Genomic DNA, 14,657 nt, shown 5'->3' with positions numbered 1-14,657 from the left:
CCTTTAGTTACCTCCACCTGAAGGTCTAGAGATACATCAATTCCTCAGCAGAGCCTCAGCTCAGCGGTATCTTTATGTCACTGACCTTCACGGTATAACCTATGTACTCACTGTAAAATACATTCGCTTCCTTCTCCTGGGCATGACTTCAGACCCCATATTAGCCCTTCAGAGCTGCAAATTGGGGATTTCCCTCTTGGGTTCTCATGGGCCAGCCCAAAGACCCTGGACTCACTCAGTCCACAGGAGAGTTGTCTTGACCAAACCCCAGACAAGCAGAGAACTGAAGTTTGATCAGTGCACTTCTGCTGTTGCCTGCCACAGCTGCAGGATGTCACAGAGGAGGATCAGTCTCACCAGTTCTATTAGTGCTTTGCCTGCTGTGCTGATGTCTCATCTGGTGTTAATTCTCCTAGTCTACACTCATTGATTTACTCCTGTTCCTGGATTAAGACACCCTACCAGAGACCTCCTGAATCCTTCTGCCTTGCCACCTTTCCCCATAAAATACCCACTTTACCAGGCTCTCTTGCAATTGAGAGTAACCATTTCATGGCTCTGGCCAAGGAGACAGTAAATTGAAAGTCTACTAGCAGGTAACTGAGAAACCACAAGGATAGAACCAGCTGCTACTGCCCTTCCTCTTCTTTTCTGCCCTTGCTGTTGATTTGATGACTGGAGAGACAGCAGCCCTCTTGCAACCACGAGGCAACAAGTATGAGGAAAATACCAAGAGAAATGCAACAAAATTTCCCCTGATATCATTAAGCCATCAAACCAACCCCAGTAGCTACCTGCTTCTGGTCTTCTTGTTCTAGGAAATCATTCAATTCCTATTTGTTTCAGCTCCTTAATAAAGTTTTCTGCTACGGTAGCTAAACATCATCTTGAGTGTTAGAGATGTTGCCCTCAAGGAATCCATATTCTAGTGGTACAAATAAGATACGTTTTCAAATTTCTAAAATACAAAGTGAGAGTTTTGAGTATGATTTGACAGAACACAATAAATTATATAAAAGTCATAACCACATTTATCCAAATATTTTAGGGAATGTTGGTAGAGGTATTATATATTTAAATGTAGCACTTTATTCCATAGTCAGCATTCTAAAACATAAATACATTACTGCATATAGCTGAACTCTTCAGGAACTACAAATGAAAGACAGATTGCTTGGAAAATATCCAATTTTGCATATGCTTATCTTTTCAGATATACGAAAACCATAAAGCAAAAGGATTTAGAAGCACTGTAGAGAATCTGACAATGCCTAAGGTTATAAAAAGTCAAATTCCAAATTTATTGCACAACATGCCTTTGGTCTGTTATTTTCCCAAGCATTTCATTGTTGAACACTGCATAGATATGACAAAGTTTCATCTTTGCCTAATACTATATAGATAGAGCAAATACAAAAATTGAAGAAGCTGCAGATATCTTCACTGACCGAATTTTTCCATTGCTCTTATGTTGGGTTTAATTGAAAAGTTTAGAGTATATAGCATATTTTGCATACAGTATACTAGCAGAGAGCTAAGGGTATTTTAGCAATTCTGTTTTGCAATACGTGTTCCATTAACATAATGTCTGAAATATAAGCATATCTTTTTCAATGATTTACTGCATAATTCTTAGAACAATGGAAAACACTAACATTAGTCTCATGTTTTAAAACATTTCAATTAAGTTTGCATCTAAAATTGGCATTGCATTACCATCAGAGACCTCAGTAAGTCCAGAGTTGACTGAGATGGCAAGGCTGTGCATTATAATGAAAAGAACATTGAGTTATCTTCAAAGAACTGAAGTTCTAGCTCTGGCTCATGAAATTGCTAGCTGTGCAACTTATGGGGTGTCACTAACCTCTCTGAACACAAGTTTTCTCACTGGTAAAATGTTGAGAGTAACACTCATCTCACAGGGCCATCATTAGAAAGGAGAAAAGGTGGTGACTCTGCCTTTCAAACTATAAAGGACTCTGCAGACGGAAGGTACGACTTCTTCCAGTTCCACTACTGAATCCATACAATCTTGAGATGTGTGTTAAGTCTTGTGTGCTTCTACTTAGTCTAAAAATTACAGATGCGTAGTCTTTTCCAGGAAAATTTGTGTCCCTCTGCTAAAGGAAATTTCAAAAACACAGGGGGTAGGAAATCTGTATACTTTTTGCTTATGCTTTCATTCAACTAACATTTATCAAGTGCTGACTGTTGTAGCTCTATATGGAGCCCAAGGATATAAAGGTAAATAGGATATACTTTCCTGACCTCCAGAAACCCAAGGTTTCATAGGAGTTATAACCACACAAACGTGATTATGATACGCTGTGAGGCGTATTGATAATCAGAGGTGTTCAGACAGCTGGTAGCCTTTAAAAGGAGGTGAATCTCTTAGTTACTATCTGAGAGATTGAGGGGGAACCAGAGAGGAGGAAAAATTGCTGGGTAAAGATAAATTTCCTCTGTGTCCCAGTTTCTTAGAACCTGCCCTTCAAGCAAGGCTTCTCCAGGAGTTCTTTTCAAGGGCTTTGTTGGAGCTTCTCAGCTGAGAGTATGGTCTTGGTTGGCTGAAACCCTAATGGCAATAAACTCCCTCAAAAGAGACCATACATGATGAATTGCAATAAAATCCTTGACCCAGCTCTTGGTTAGTGAATTCTTTGCTTTAAGAAGTACTTTTATGATTCAATGGCCTCTTTGACCTGAAGTCAAGATTGGATAGCACCATGATCTTCCCACTCCTGAGCAGGAATCTTTCTCGTCAACACAACCACATCCGGCTTACTGGAAAAGAGCTTCTTGGTGCTGTTGTTAAACTAGCAGTACCACAAGACTTTTGCAAGAAATCAAAGCAGATTTCATTACTCAATAAACATTTTGTGAGGGCCTGTTAGACACCAGACATTAGTAACACAGAGCTAGCTGGGATAGAGTCCTTGCCTTCAAAGTCCCTACAGTCTAGAAGGGGTGATAGCCACATGATTAAATCTCTCCAATAAAGCACTAAAGAGGCTGTAAAACAAGGTGCAGTAGAGGCATGAGGGATATAGAGTTGGGATTTCTTAGCAGTTCAGGAAAGGATTCAGGGAGAGGGTGAATATTGAAATATGAGGGGGTATTCACCAGATGAACAATGGGGAAGGATATTCTAGGTAAGAGTATAAGCAAGGGCTCAAAGGTTGGGAAAAAAACCTGGTGTGTTCCAGGAACCCCACGCATTTTTCCATCGCTAGAGCATCAGGCTATGGGGGCATGCGAGGTGAGAGCTGACATCAGAGGAAAGTTAGAGTAGAAATTCCTGGGGTGCCACACCAAGGAGTGAGGACTCAGTGGGGATCTACTGAAGGATTTTAATTTGCTTTTAAGATTAGATGACTGTTGAGGAGGTTGGCGGCCTGGGTCTGCCACAAAGAGGATGCTGACTGCTCACTTCAGCAGAACAGGAGAGCATTTCCAAACTGTTCATCACTTTCATTGTTATCTAACACCTAACATTCAGAGACCATATCTGAAAAGCGAAATTGAGATATCCAACTGATTAGGTTCCCAAGTGCTGAAGAGATGGCTTTTAAAGTGCTTACATGTCCCGGAAACAGGCAAAAGTAAAGCATCTTCCCAGCTGTTCCCTAATCTGGGAACTTCTCATGGTAACTGACAAGAGTTCAACACAATCAATCAGAAGCCCCATGAAAACAGCCCCACTGCTGAGCGTCCATTGAGAACTCCGCCATCTCTCATATCTCTGAGGAAACCAGAGACGGTGCCAAGTGATTTTTAAATAATCAGCTTGTCTGTAAGAAAAGAACCATTTATATCAACAGTTCTGAGCAACAAAGCATTCGCTCCTTTCAAGGAGAAGCTTCCACCAAAGCTAACTAAAAGCAAAGCTCCTCCTAATCCTGCACCAAAAGTTTCAGAGCAAATAGAGGATAGGGTGCAAATTTAGGTGAGGGCTCACTATGACACTTTTTTCTGCTAAATGGCTTGTAGGAACTCTATGAAAGTGGCTAATGTTGAATCGGACAGCAGTCTCCTGGTTTGTGGTGTCTGGTGGCCCCTAGTGGAGGCTCAAGTGTCCTCCCCCCACCCCCACCCCCAGCTCCGTTCACTTCCAAAGAGTACTAATAGCTGATCAGGTTTAAGGGCATTTTATTACCAGTTGTACTAATAGGTGGGGTTCTTTGCCAATTAAAAAGGAGACACTCAACATCAACGATATCGTATCTCCTGCTATACTTTATATTTGGTATAGCAGAAATGAATTTTTTTAGGCCACCAACTGAGACAAGCAAATAAATGTATCTTTCTTGATTTTTATATTTCTATCTCAAACCCCCCTTCCTCTTGGTAATAAAAACTTTGCCTTTGACAGGGTAAGCTCAGGCAAACCAGGATTTTCTTTTGATGGCTTTGTTTAGAGATTTTCATCCATGTCCGCTGAGTTATGTAGAGCTTCTTTGATGAAGAGGAGGTACTTCATCCTCAGTTGCCATCACTTCTCCATGAAGGCATCCCCTGGGATGAACGCACCAGCCCCAGTCCTGGACACCTGTGTCTATCTGCCCCAGCACTCCTGGAGGTGTCCCATCTCCCTATATGGTCATCACATTCAAGTCTTCTTCTGGCCCATTGGTCCTTTCTCAGATACATGAGAGGTCTTCTCTAAGGTGGCATGGGTGGCTTTGAGATATTCTCCTGTGCCGCCCTGGGGCTGTGGGAAAGTCAACGGGACCATCTCATGTTCTCTTTGCTGAGAGACATGCCATATGCCAACCTGGATGGTACAAGAGAACTGAGAGGCTTAATACCTTCCTGGCCTCCACCTGAGAAGCAAGACACAGATCCACTCTATCCTAGGACCCCCAGTGAAGTGTAGGGCCTCAGTCATTGCCCAGAATCCAAAGGCCCAGTTCCCTACAACTCTACTGCCTCATGCCCTGGAGTCTTTCTCCAGTCTAGACAGCTTGGATAAAGCCGACTTATTCTCCCCAGCTTCTTGTTTCTGGCACACACGACTCTAAAGATTTCCCTCACTTCCACATCTCATGACTTCTTACTTCTGGCATCAGTTTCAAAAAGCCAACTACCACTTCTCAGTTCTTGGAGGTTCTCATCTGTTGCAGTTCTAAAGCAATGTCATCCACCAACTGAAGGGAAAAGAATCAGAACTCACAGGAATTAACTGAAGAAGAGACAGCAGTCTATATGTGCAAATATTATCCTGACACATTTGTTGCTGTCATGAAGCTGGAGAAGTGGGATGATTTGGGGCTGCTCCCTTACAAGAGAGGGTCCGTTCCAGCCTCTCTCTCTCTTTCTCCCTCACTCCTAATGTGGTCCAGAGGTCCAGGACTTTTCTGAGGAGACACAATCAACACTTCTTACTCTTCCTACCAAGCAGGTGAGGTATGAAGGTATCAACAACTTGCCTGAAAGTGCCTGAGGTGGAGGGTCAATTGAGTCAGCTCAGCTCTGGATCTTACAGGGGAAAAGTAGAAACTTTCTGGTTTCTTCTTTCCTCTAGCCCAGATAAAAGACAGTCTCCACGTGGTCAACTGTCAATCCCTAGAAATTTGCAAGTTGGTTTAAGCCTCAGAATTCACTTTGTCCTGAGGACAGGGAAGTCTCTGTGCAGAAGTTGGCATTTGACCTTGTCTTGAAGGATGAGGACAGGGTGGAGGGAACTGCAGGAGGAGGAATCAGCATAAATAAAGGCCAAGAATTGGGAATATGGAACAAGGGAAAGGGGCAGGCGAAAGATGATCTGAAGTTTCTGTTCTGGGTATCAGCCAGATGGTGAAGCTGTGAACAGACCAAGGCTTCCCATTTAGAATTTATCTTTGGCAGCCATGTGTTAGATTTTTCTGTATACATCTTGCCTTCTTGAAAACAGACATCACCTTTTATTCATTCATTTATTCATATATCTTTCCTTAAAGAAAATAACCAGTATACACTGTAATAACTGAAAATATGCCACGGAAGATATCCCTCATCCTGTTCACTGGATTTGCTCCATTTAGGAGTATGTTGCCAAAATTGTAGATGCTTTGTTTTTCTCAAACTATTTCTTTAAGCTTTGCAGATTAGGGAAAAATCTATGTTGCTTCTTCCCTACATATTTTAAATTATAATTTGGGTTAAATTAATATATCTTAAATCATGAGCATTTGACAATTTAACCTTCAAGATATTATTGCAAACCTTTAAAATATTATTTTTCAGGGCCCTTTGACTCATTTGCTATTTACCTTGCCAACAAAGCAGTCTTTCCTAACACACAAAAAAATGAGACTCTACCTGTTGTAAATAGATTCTAATAAATTATTTGAGTCCATCTGGAAATACAGAAATGTCTAACTGCCAAAGCTTATCCCGATTCTATTTTTTGATAGAGTCACAAGACATGCAAGAGAGAAGCAAATAAAAATGCCCTTTCATTTTGTCTGAAATACAACACCACCCTCAGCTTTTCTCATCATATCAGAAAATTCCCTCCGGCCAAGCTGACTGCAGTTCAGCTCAGCAGGGTACATTGATCCAGGTTCCCTTCAGAAGCCTTCTCTCCCCTTCTTCCCCCATGATAGGATAAATGCCCATTACCCCAGAGGCTGGGGCTTGTTTCTTGCAGGAAATACGGCCTCATTTTTATCCCTCTGTTCCTGCCTCTCTATTGCACATTCCATCAATCAAATCAAATACAAGAGTACCAGGGACTAGTGCATATTACGTGCAGAATAGTCACTGAAAATTTGGGTAGACAACACAGTGATTTCTAGAGAGTTCTGAAATCCTAGTCTATGGACAACTGATGAAATTATTTGGAAGCATGCACCTGACTCTGTTTGCTTACTTGAGAGCGTCTGAAAACTTCTTGAACCTCAGAAAATATAAAAAAATCATTTGTCTTTGCCAATAAAGAATATTGGCCTGCACAGAATTTTAAAATCCAATACTTAAATTTTTCTTCAAGGTTTCTTTGCTTTTGCTCATTCCTTCCCAATATTTTCCAAAAAGCAGAAAGAAACACCACTCAAGGTTCTCCTCTTAAAAACTGGATGAGCACAATTACTCTCGGGAAGTCTCCACGGTGTCTTGGTTTGGACTAACCCATTCATCTCCACCAACAGGGAACTTTTTTTTCTTTGAATACCCTAAAACCAGTATTGCCCATCCCTATTCCAGAGTCAGTGAAACCTGTGGTCCAACCCAAGATCAGGAAGGACTGGAGAGGGAAGAGGCAACAACTCCCCAGGCAGCTTGTGTTCCCTCAAAATTGTTATCACCACCTCTTCATTCAACGCAGGATCAGAGCAGTTTTAGAGCTGGAAGAGACCTGAGCACAATATGGCCCCATCCTAAGTAGTTCCATTCCTTCAAGGACTTCTCCCAGACCCAAAAGACTCAGACACAAGAGGGATGTTGAGCAGATGGGCCACCTGCGTTGAATTAGTTCTTACACAGCTCATTTGACCCTGGGTGCTTTGATTTCTGGCTACCTCAATTCCAAACTTATTTCTCCCCCTTCCTGTAGCCTACCATATCCAGCCCTACATGCTATTTGTCCTGCCTTGCTGGCTGTCAGCTTTTATGCTCCATTTCCTAGGTGCCACCCAGCATTTTCCTTCTGGACTCATCCTCTCAGTGGACTCCTAACCTGCCAGAAAGCCCATTTTGGTTTATCCTGAAACCCTCCACATCTTTGACCTAAGGGAGCCCAGCCTTATGATCTGGTTTCTAGAAAGTCTAACCCCTTTGTTGCATAAATAAGGAAATTGAGGCCAAAGGTTACATTGATGACAGAGCAAGATGTAAACCCAGCATCCTTCTCCAAATTATGGGCTCGTTTTTCCACATACAATTTAGAATAAATCAATAAAATTACCACTCCATTTTAGCTTAATCTCAACGACTAGCCGTCCCCCTCATCACCCTGGCCTCCAAACTCTGGGCTCTTTTTTTTCTAATTTTAACAAGATTGGAGTGAACCCTTCTCCCTTCCTGCACTGTGTTGCCTGGAACTCAGATTTGATGGATGGGATGGCCATGCTAGACCCTGAAGATGAGAGCCCCAACCTGGAAACAGCCATGTGATAATCCAGAGGGAGCCTGGTCCCTGATGACATCAAGGAATCACCAAACTGGACTGCTTGCCCCTCGACTTCTTTCATGGAAGAGAAAAACTAAAAGTGCATATTTTCATTTTTTTACACTAAATGCAACAAACATAGCCCAAGCAAAAACAACGACCTCACACTAAGGAACGGAAGAGCAGGTGGATCAGAGGGGCCTGGGTTTCTGATGCTGTCACAGAGCTGCCATACCTACGCTAGTCTTACTTTCCTTGGGAGAAAAGTAAAGCTTCTAAATTATTTAGGGTTTCATGGAGGAGTGGGGATGGAGCTGGAGTTTCCATAGGAGGAGATGCTTCTCCGCTTGGGCTGCTCCTTAAGCAACTAAGAATGCCTGTTTCTTTCTGCAGGGTTCAGTTGCCCGGGTCAAGGCTGTGTGATTCAGAGACATTCCTGCTCCCACACACAGGCCCAACTGCTTGAGCTGTTATCCAACACCAGCTTCCTAAAAAAGCCTGTGAAAATGCCCACAACTCTTAAGCCCTAAGCTGAAGATTGACTCAGCGGTTTTTCTAGGTCCTCTCTGTGAGAAGGGACAGCACAGGACCCAGAGAAAAGCAGAAATCCCTGCGCCTAACCCAGCGATTTACTGTAACCAACCTGGAACCATTAAAGCAAAACACTGACAGAAGTCAGGGCTCCGTTCTTCCAACGTCTCACCCTGCTCTGGACCTTCAGCATGTTTACTGTGCAGCCATCTGTGAACATCTTTGTGAAACTAGTTAAAGCCTTTTGAGACCCTAAACTTCTAGTTACACTAATTTCCCCCCACATGAATTAGGACTTGAGTAAACAAAAGGCAGACTTGAGGACGGAGAGCGACTGTGCCGTGTTAAATGGTGCATTTCTCCGGGCCTGCCCGTGGATTGTTGCGTTCCCATCCCCGGGCGCCAGAGACCGTATAATGGGCTCTTTATGTGGTGCTTGGTTAGAAAAACGTATTGACAAAGAATCACAGACAAATCATAGCCGTGACCTTTAGCGTTCAAACGCGATTTTCCTTGGGAGTGATTTAATTGCCCATGCAGCTCGCTGGCTGCACACAGGAGCAGCCTTTCTGCCTTTCCAAAGGCCGCGGCCGGGCCAGGCTGGTTTGCCTTTCCTGTGAATGTTTGGCCCAGGACTGCTCCTATAACGAGGCTCCGTTGTGCCATACAAGGATAAACAGCGCATGGCATCCAGCTGGACTCAGTGAGCTTGAAAGATTGCTTCCCGAGCACCTGCTGCCCAAGCCGACCTTGGATCTGACAGCGCCCCTGGCCTCAGACTCGGCGTTCAGATGACTGGCACAGATGCCCGTGCAGGCCTGTGGCCCGCAGGCGTAAGAGCGGGGGCCAGGGGCTACTGAGTGAGGTAAAATATGTTTGTCCTTGCCCTTCCCAATCCTTTAGTGTACTTCTTGCCATCCTTTAGCCAGAGCTCTGCTTGATCCCTTCACTGCTCTGAGCTTGAGGAAAACGGAAGGCAGACACAAAAGGCCACCTATGGTGTGACTCCATTTATATGCGGTATCCAGAATAGGCAGATCCAGAGTGACAGAAAGCAGGTTCTTGGTTGCCAGGGACTGTAAGAAAGAGAGAACGGGGAGTGACTGGTTTAAGGGTACAGGGTTTTCGTTTGGGGTGATTAAAAAATTCTGGAACTTGATAGAGGTGATGATTGCACATCATCGTGAAGGTACTAAATGCCACTGAACTGTGCTTTAAAATGGCTAGAATGCACATTTCGTGTTATGCATATTTTACCACAGTTTTTTTAAGTGTGACTGAAGGGTTGTACTGGAGGGAGGAAAGGATGGATGTACTTACTCCCAAGGCCCCAGGAGACAAAACCAAGACCAATAAGAGGGAGTCTCTTAGAGGCAGCTTTCAGCTCATTGCGTACATAGAGGGGAAAGGACAACCTAGAACAGGCCTACTGTGAGCCAGGCACCCTCAGCCCTCACTTCCTTGAAGTCCACAGCCCTGGGAGGAGGTTATTGTCCTTATTTTATGGCTAAGGAAAGGATGACTCCCAGAAGCTAGAACTACTTTCCCAAGGACACAGAGCTAATAAGAGGTGGAAGTTAGCTTTGAACCCAGGTTTTTCTGCTCCGGAATCTGTACCCTTTTTAATTCACAGTGCTCCTGCAACTTTTCTACCAAAGTACCCCTACTGCCCCTTAGGAAGCTTGAAACCATGCAGCAGCGTGAATGGGGTGAAGCCCAAGGAACTGCCGAGCATCAGCCTCATGTTTTTGCTTATGAATTCGTGCAAAATCACATGCTTGCTCTATTATCTTATGTGACTTTTTTCTTAAATATTAAAATAAGTTTTTGTCCAAATCTTCTAGGAAAGTATCACTTGGGGAAGATGGTGTTTACCCTACAGCCTCCCAGCCCACTTCACATGCCACAGGGGTCTGCTTTCCATCTCTCTGTAAGCAGCTGAAGTTACAGCATCCCTACAGGAAGCAAAATCCAACCGTCATCTAGGGGGAGAGAGGAAGGACACACAGCAACTCATTAACATATCAACTGGAATTTGTTCCAGTTTGAGAAGCTGGCACTAAACTGGCTGCTTTCCAAAAGGGGAAAGGGAGGGAGGGGGAGAGGCGGGGAGGGAGGGGGAGAGGCGGGGAGGGAGGGAGGGAGGGGTCCTTTGCACTGGAGTGTTCATACCCTGGAAGGGATGTTACAAGAATTCGTACACGGGAGGAGATGAGGTTGAACCTCAGTGATTTAACTCTATGTAGTCACAGACCCATTCTGAGAATCTAGTGAAACCTATTAACCTTCCTTACCAAAATTGCCCAGACCTATAAAGTTTGCTATTATCTTAGGGGGTTATAATCCCCCTAAAGTCTAGATCCTGAATTAAGCATCCCTGCACTACATGGTCTTAGGCAGAAAATGAAACAAACTTGAAGATTCCTTCTAACCCTAAGAGTCTGATCTTGTCCTGGTCTGTGTTTCACTCAATAATCAGTCAAATAATCACTCAAAAATGTACCCAGTTTGTGGCCCATTTCCTCACCACTTTGAGTGACTCAATTTATCAGCAAATGTAATAAACAAATTCCAGTTGATATGTTAATGAGTTGCTGTGTGTCCTTCCTCTCTCCCCCTAGATGACGGTTGGATTTTGCTTCCTGTAGGGATGCTGTAACTTCAGCTGCTTACAGAGAGATGGAAAGCAAGAGATTCTTGTCATTTCTTCTGGAACCTCTCCAGCTGGGTAGCTGCTTACCTGATTTGTGCATAAAGTCAGACCCAGTGTCAGGCTAAAAGGCGTTTCTGGTTGGAGACTCAATGAAGCACGTCATAAGAGTTGCAGTAGATATGCACAAGAGTGGACTTTGGCATCGCCTGCCTCTCTTGGGAGAGCCTGGTAAAATTGACTTGAATGATTCTAAATAATGACTGAGGCTGGACAGGGAAAGAAATTTCACAGATTTAAGAGAGTGGAAAGACCACTAAACTGACAGCCAAGAAAATTCTGTCTAGCACTGTCCCTGGCTCAGCTAATTAAATAGGACAAGGCAGTCTTCCTTTTTAAGCCTTACTTATCTACACTTATTTTCCTCTTCCCATCTAGAATGCAATCTATACATGGCAAGTATATTTAGCCAGGAACATTGGTAACAAGTGACAGACATCAAACTCAGACCAGCTTCAGTAAGAAATGATTATATTGGCTCTGTGTTGAGGACAATGAGATAACCCATCGGATACAAGTAGCCTTCTAGCTTTGGAAAGGAATCCAGAACTACTGTCTGGGGCTTCCTAAGAAATAATCCTCTTCCAGCTAAATGGAGGATGAACAATGTGGTGGAAGAGGGTCAGAAGCAGCAGTGAAGACAATAGGAGAAGCACAGTGCTTCACAATGAAGTTGCTGGGCCAGAATCTTGACCAAAGTCATCTAGAACAAGGACAATCTGAAGAAAATAATGCCAACTGATTTCAGGAGAAGAGGAGCTGTCATATCACCACCAACGTATAAAAATGAAGATGGGCACATTGATGATCAAGATGAAACACCAAAGAGGACGAGGGAATGCACCAGGAGAGTGATGAGCTGAATCCATCTCGTGGCAGTCTCAGAAGGACCAACCCACAAATAGCAACAATGTCATTGGGACTTGCCAGTCACCGTCTTTGGCCCCATTAGACCCAACAACAACAAAAGAGAGCTCATTGGTCAAGAAGAGTTGTTAAATGACAAATTCAGGAAGACTCACTATGAATTACAGTTCCTAGTGGTTTTCAAACTTCAACCCAAACTGTGATGAAGATATTTAGAATAGCATCATTGCATAAGTTCTCCCCTTCTTTCAAAGACAGAGTTTAACATGAACAAAGATTGGGGGGGAGGGTGTGGTTTAAAGGTTTTTTAAAAGTTATCTGGATTATTCAGAGTAATCAAATCAATCATGGCAGACACTGTTAGTTGTCTCCCTTCTTCCTGGCTGATAAATCCTGATTTTCTTCAGATGTTCACCCTTCCATGTGCTCATGGAAAGTAGTGAACAACAACGCGTTTAATAAAACCATGGAAATTCTATTCCCCCTTCACATGTGACTCAGTCTTGCTCTCTGGAGTGAGAAGGGGCTTTGGAAAGGATTTTCCCTGCTAATAAAAAGAGGATCACTAGACAACGGTCCCTTCATCATCCAGACATTGTGCGTCTACATGAGATGCCTGGAGCTGAGGCAGCCATCTGGTAAACAAGAGAACAGAGCCTAAAAACCAAATTGATATGCTGAGCATAACATGCTAAGAGATGGAAACAGCATGGGCCCTGAATGATATTTGTGAGACTGCAGAATCATTCTGAAACTGAGTGTGTGTTAATAATAACAATAATATGACAATATTCTTATTAGCTTTGTTCTAATTACAATCATTTGAATTAATACAAGAGCAAAACACTGAACTGGCTTCCTGGCTTTCACTCTTTCCTTCCTATAATTATTCTTTATATAGTAGCCAAAGCAGTCCTTTTTCAAATTTGATAATGTCATCCTCTTGCTTAAGTCTACCCTCAGTTCCTAGAATAAAATCATATTCCCTGGTCAAAGACTATAACCCTGACATACTTTCCAATCTCATCTTACTCCACTTTCACCTTCTTACTTCCCTTTTTTTCTGCCATCACTTATTTTTCTGCTTTGAACAGCCTAAACTTTTCCTAATCAGGGGTTTTGTTCTGGCTGTTTCTTCTGTTGAACTTCTTGCTCTCCAGATCTCCACATGGATAGTTCTTTCTAGTCCTTCGGACGTCAGCCGAATCATCACCTCATCAATGAAGTTTTCCTTGAACACTCAAGCAAAATATCCATCCTCCCCCCCTGGAGTCAGGTTTTATCACTTCACCCTTTAGTTTATTTCCTCCACAGCACTTACCACTCTTTGCAGTTATTGCAATTATTTAAATGCTTACTAATCTGTTATCTATTTTCTCTCCCTAGTATGTAAGGACCAAATGAACAAGGATCTTGTCTGTCTTGTTCACCATAATTTCCACACCCTGAGAAAAGGGTCTGAAAAATGATAAATTCTCAATAATAATTGTTGAATAGATGAAAGAAAGGGAGAGAAGCAGAGGGAGGGTGGGAGGGCGGAAGGAAGGAAGGAAGGAAGGAATGAAAGGAGAAAGAAGGAAGGAAGGGCTGTAAGAACCAGAGCCTCAGGGACTGAAATTAGGTGTTCAACTATGCCAATGTTATGTGTCTCACTCTTCTCAGCTTGGCATTTCCCCAGAGTGCAAAAAGGATGGCAGCAGCAGCCCTAGAGTCACTTCCTCCCAACTTGTCTTCTCCAACAGAACGATACTCCTTCTTTCAATGTCTGTATACTGTTCCCAGGAAAGAATTCTGATGGGCCCTGCTTGGGTCATGGGCCTAACTATGGACCAACCACTGTGTCTAGAGAAATAGAGTATTATGACTGTCCAGGACCTGAGTTACAGCCCATAGCCAGAGTGTACTGTATCATGATTGACAGTTCCTCCTGATCCACAGGGAATGGAGGTGGGTGGTGTGGGTAGAAGCAGGGACAGGAAGAGGGGGAGAGGGGATGTAGAAGGAAGGAAGAGGAAAAGAGAGTTCTCAAAAAAAAAAAATAGGATTCCTGGACAAACAAAATCAATAGATGTTCCCTATAGAAATAGACAAACTACATTGCATCGTGGCCCTGCCAGAATGTTTTCCTAGTCCTCCAGATTTAAAACACACTGATCCCTAATTTACTATATCAGGACAAGTCCTTGTCTACACAACCAGAGTTACAGAAGAGCAAATTGGAGACTATTTGTGCATATGTGGTTTCTTGACGGAGGAGGAGAGACAATAAGATTTAGCCATTCACTTTGTTTTGAAGACATCTCTTGCTAACAATTGGGCAAAGGTAATGGCTTTCCACCAATCTGTGGTGTCCTCTGCTGTCTGTTCAAAGTCCTTTTCCCCTCTAATCATCAAGAAAAGATGGCTGCTTCTAGCATAAAGGCAGCCTCTATTTCCTCTATTTGATGATTCAACCACATG

At 43.1% G+C, this 14,657-nt stretch overlaps 1 long non-coding RNA gene across 1 annotated transcript; it reads left to right on the top strand.

The window, feature by feature from the left end:
* Nucleotides 1-5,164: 5,164 nt before the first annotated feature.
* LOC111770168 (uncharacterized) lies at nucleotides 5,165-13,189 on the top strand. The gene is made up of 3 exons (XR_011431381.1): nucleotides 5,165-5,401; nucleotides 8,483-9,485; nucleotides 11,709-13,189. It is a non-coding gene; the product is annotated as an uncharacterized lncRNA (long non-coding RNA).
* The last annotated feature ends 1,468 nt before the right edge of the window (nucleotides 13,190-14,657 follow it).

The sequence above is a fragment of the Equus caballus genome, chromosome 23 (genome assembly GCF_041296265.1).
Source record: "Equus caballus isolate H_3958 breed thoroughbred chromosome 23, TB-T2T, whole genome shotgun sequence".
NCBI lineage: Eukaryota > Metazoa > Chordata > Mammalia > Perissodactyla > Equidae > Equus > Equus caballus.
The sequence above is the reverse complement of the archived record's forward strand: the minus strand, read 5'-3'. Positions and strand labels throughout refer to the sequence as shown.